Source organism: Nannospalax galili, unplaced genomic scaffold (assembly GCF_000622305.1).
Source record: "Nannospalax galili isolate Female #2095 unplaced genomic scaffold, S.galili_v1.0 scaffold44, whole genome shotgun sequence".
NCBI classification, from domain to species: Eukaryota; Metazoa; Chordata; class Mammalia; order Rodentia; family Spalacidae; genus Nannospalax; species Nannospalax galili.
This window is the reverse complement of record NW_008355789.1, coordinates 7,985,095-7,989,496: the sequence shown is the minus strand read 5'-3', so window position 1 is coordinate 7,989,496 and position 4,402 is coordinate 7,985,095. Positions and strand designations below refer to the sequence as shown.

The 4,402-nt window shown below is 49.2% G+C and overlaps 1 long non-coding RNA gene across 1 annotated transcript in view; it reads left to right on the top strand.

The window, feature by feature from the left end:
- The first annotated feature begins 494 nt into the window (after nucleotides 1-494).
- LOC115067737 overlaps nucleotides 495-4,402 on the top strand; it is a 47,466-nt gene continuing 43,558 nt past the window's right edge. Inside the window, exon 1 of the long non-coding RNA XR_003847102.1 lies at nucleotides 495-741. This is a non-coding gene — a long non-coding RNA (uncharacterized LOC115067737). The remainder of the gene's footprint in view (nucleotides 742-4,402) is intronic.

The window sequence follows — 4,402 nt, the reverse complement described above, 5'->3', positions numbered from 1 at the left end:
AGGCGGCGGGCCGGGCCCTCCCCACGTGCCCAGCATCCCTGGGAACTCCCCGGGACGGCAGGCCGCGGGGATGCTGGGAGCCCTGCAGAGTCCGGCCGGGTCCTCGGGGACCAGTGGAGCCGCCCGGGGCAGCGCGGCCCCACGCCCACCCCGGGGGCGCGGCTCCCTTCGCCCGGCCGGAGCCCAGCCACGTTTTTCTCCAGGCTGGGTCTCCACGCGGCCAACAGGACCGACATTTCTCACGACCCACTGCCACCTACCGTCCACTGTTGGGAACTGCAGGTCTCCCCAAGAGCCTTGGGGCTGGGAGGACCGTCCCCGGGTGCGCTCAGGCCCATCTGTTAGAAGCCTGGGTTTCCAGTGTGTTCTGGGCATCGCGTGGTGGGGGGACAACTCAGCCAGGCCTTAAGTACTGGTGATCTGGTTTGCACCGTTACTCGAGTGACCTCTTGCTCCCCATCTGACCACATCTCCCTTTCGAGGTCTGGAAACAATTGGTCTGCGATTAAAAGGCTGTTTCCGGTGGTTACTCACAATGGATCAGATGTAGGACTTCCGGTGAATACTGCTTCTATTTCTGGTTTCCTGAGGGTGGGTTAGACCTACATCTGCCCTGGATGCCTGACCTCCCTGAACCCTGAGCGGACCACGTCTCTGCCTCTTTCATGTGACTGCTTACAGTATGTATTATTCAGCCTGGCAAAAGACCTTGGGTCCTTCTGTGTCCAAAGGCTGGCTGGGGTAAGTTATTTAACCCGTTTGTATCCTATTTTCTTCATCTTTAAAGCCACAACAATAGCTCTTTGCATACAGGATGTTCATGAGATTAAATGACTACACGTAAAGGACTTGGAACAAGCATGGCACACAGTAAGTGCTTCATAAGTGCATAGTAGGGGGCTTATACAAGTCTTGGGGCTTATCATTGTGAGCTAATTAAGTGCTGAAATAATTTCTGAATCAGTCATGAGCCAACAGTAACTTGTTAAGGAGGAAGCCGTACGGCTTACGTACGCATCCATCCACCCATCCATTCATTTAATAAATTTGCTGAGGGCAGTGCAGTGCTCTGGGATTACAAAAGCATAGCTGAACACCATGTCCTTTCGCTCATGGAGCTTATAGTGTTTAGAGGCCACAGAACAAATAAGTCAGGTTTGGTCCCACACAACTGTCATCTCAGTACTTGGCAGACAGAGGCTAGAAGATTGCTACAAGTTTAAGGTCAGCCTGGTCTACATAAGGAGTTCCAGGTCAGCAAAGGCCATATAGCAAGACTGTATCAAAAAAACACAACAAAATAAAAAACAAACAGAAATAGATATATGAATGAAATAACCATCAGGAACAAACTACCCAGGGTCTCTGGAAGAATGGCCCAGGAGTGGGGTAGGAGAGTTCCTTCAGGTGGGGCCAGCAGAGGCCTCCAAGTAGCTGAAGGTTAAGTGGAAAGTTGAAGGATGAAAAGGAGGTATCGGGAGGAGACTGGCTGTAAAGGGGTATGGCCACTTTCCAGGTGGCAGAAGATGAACTAGGCAGTAGTGTGCACCTGTTATCCAAGAACAAGAGAGGCCGAAGCTGGAGAATCTGGAGTTCAAGGTCAACCTGGGATTCATAGCAAGACCTTGTCTCAAAACTAATAGTTGCTGGAGGTGGGGCAGCCACTGGGTCGTTGTTCAGGCATGCTCCTATAAGCAACCCTAATTGAGCTCATTGGTTCATGACAAAAGACATAAAGATGGAAAGGAGGGAAAGTTGGGAAGAAGGGGATCAGCAGGGGTGGGGTGGGACAAGAGAAGGAAATGGGGTGCAGATGAGGAAACGCATTATACACGGGTGTGAGAATGTCCAGTGCAGAATTATGCATAATTGACGCAAATCTAACTAAGTAACTAAACAAAGAAAAGAAATGAGATGAGGCCAGATATTGAAAGGAAAAGACCAAAGAAGAGAAATGGAAAGGAGAGGAGAGAAGGGGGGGAGAGGAAAGTGAAGAGAATCCCAGGCATAAGCCAGCACGGCCTTGTAGCCCTGGAAGGAAGGATTTAGAAGGCAGGAAGGCTCTCTCCTCTCTCCACCCCTGGGAACCTGGGGAGGCCTGAGTGCATGGAGCCGGGCAGCGGAAGGAAGTTAGCAAGCGCTGAGGTGGGGCTGTGGCCTTCATATTTATTCCAAACAGATAAACAGCAGTAGCCTTGGAGGTGGTGGGAGGTTCGAGCACTGGCATGGTGTTCTTACCTGTGCCACCTGCACAGGGCATTGTCTTGTGATGAACTGTCACAGTCTGTCCTTGGAACTGTCAGGAAGTGCAGAGAGCCATTCAGGAAGGCTGCAGAGGATGGTCAACGAAGGCCCCTGCACCGCACACAGATTATGTGTGTATACTGTGTGTCCAGAGGATTGCTCCTTCAGTCCTAACACCAGCAACCTGCAGAGAGCACAGATGTCAGGACTGTGAATGGAAAATCGAGAGTGGTAGGGGAGGAGGAATGAAAACATGTGGACCCATCCCTCAGAATGCCCCAACTACCCGATTCTGACTTCCTGTCTTACAGAAAATTGTCTCATAGTATGTACCATATTTTACAAATACGTATTTGAATTCAGCATGCATTTCTTCAGCGTCTAACTTTCCACTGCAGGTTTTCTGAGGAATGGGCCTGGTTCAGCTCCCTGAGCCACTGTACCCTCGTACCTGGTACATAGAACACCACATAATAATTGAATGAATGTAACCATCCACTTGTCCTCAAAGGAACAACTGTTCTCTGAACCCTTTCTGATTCTTCCCAAATGATCCACCCCTTTCCCTACCCACAGCCAGCTCATCTATGAAATCTTCCTCTCTCGAGTCTCTCCAGCATCCTCACCCTAAACTTAGGCCTTCTCTAGAGGTCTCCCAGTCTTTTTATTTTTTCAAAAATAGTGACATAAAATTAAGCAACAGAGAACTTGTGTTTCAGTTTCTTCCTGGCTTTCTCCTTAAGGTTTATAAATGACTTTGGGGTCAGGAGACTCCTCTGAGGTGGGTAGGGACAACTGACTATAGCTCTCATTTTCCAGATGGGGGTCCAGGCAATTGAAGCCATGAAGTGACCTATCTATAAACATCTGTGTCACAGCTCGGGTGTGGCAGAGGCTCCGCTAGGTGAACTCTTGTAACTCTCGTCATGCAAGTTGGCCTCCAACAGGTACTCTGCTTGGGGTTCCCTGGACCACACACTCCCACTGCCTGTTTAGGGCAGTGAAGGTCCTTGAAAACCTCATGAGGATGTCCCTCGAGGGGCAGCTCAGGAGGAAAGACAGAGGCGCTCTGGGACACTGCTGTTCCTGAAGGCATCAATTCAGCGGCCATAAAGCAAACGGAAGGTAGATCACAAATACCTATGCAGGCTCCAAGGATGGCCCAAGACCCTAATCTTCAGGGCTTGCCAACTTCCGGCACTCTGACCTTAGGCAGTTGATAGGAGGTCTCCATGCTGCAGGCTTCTCCTCAGTTCACCCACGTAAGATGCTCAGAGCCCTGTTTGCCGCCGAGCAAGGACTCGGGCGGTCTTTTCTTTCACTCCTTCTCTTTCTTCCTTTTCTCCTCATCCCCTCCTCTCTTCTGCCCTCCCTCCCTCCCTTTCTCCTTTCTGCCCTTCTCTCTCTCGTTCCCTTTTCCTCTCTTTTCATTTTTTCCATTGCTTCTTCAAATATTTCATGTTTTTATCTTATGTGTATGAGTGGATTGCCTGCATGTGTGTAAGGACACTGGTGTTGTGCAGTGCCCGTGGAGGTGAGAAGAGATCCCTGGAACTGGAGTTATGGATGATTGTTAGCCGCCATGAGGTGGTGGAAACTGCACCTGCCCCGGTCCTCTGCAAGAACAGTCCGTGCTCTTAACTGCTGAGCCACTGCTCCAGCCCCACACTGCTTTCTTTTTATCCTTCTTTTTCTTATTTATTCTTTCGAAATTCCTATCTCTGGACAGGCCCACTCAATGAGAGGAAACTCATGTGTGGTACTGTAAGCCTAGCTAAATACATGTGGGTGGAGAGGTAATAGATTGTAGAGAGAACCCCAAGGCTTTCACATCCCTAGACAGCTATAATTTCTTACCATGTGCGAAATATGGATCCTTAAATTTATAAACAAGTATCCCAGTCGCCACTCATCAAAGATACTTCTTTTTCAACAGACAGAGATTATTACAGAGTTCCATAACTGGACATACACAGATATTGTCTGTGAATTTCCCAATCCTAAGTGGCATGTCGACAATGCAACCTCTACACCTAAGGCTAATGGAACATAGAACAAGGGGTAAACAGAACATCTGTCAACTCTCATCAATGAAGCTCCCTCATGCAACAGAGAACCAGGAACACAGGTCACAAATGGTCAAAGCATAGAGAATAAG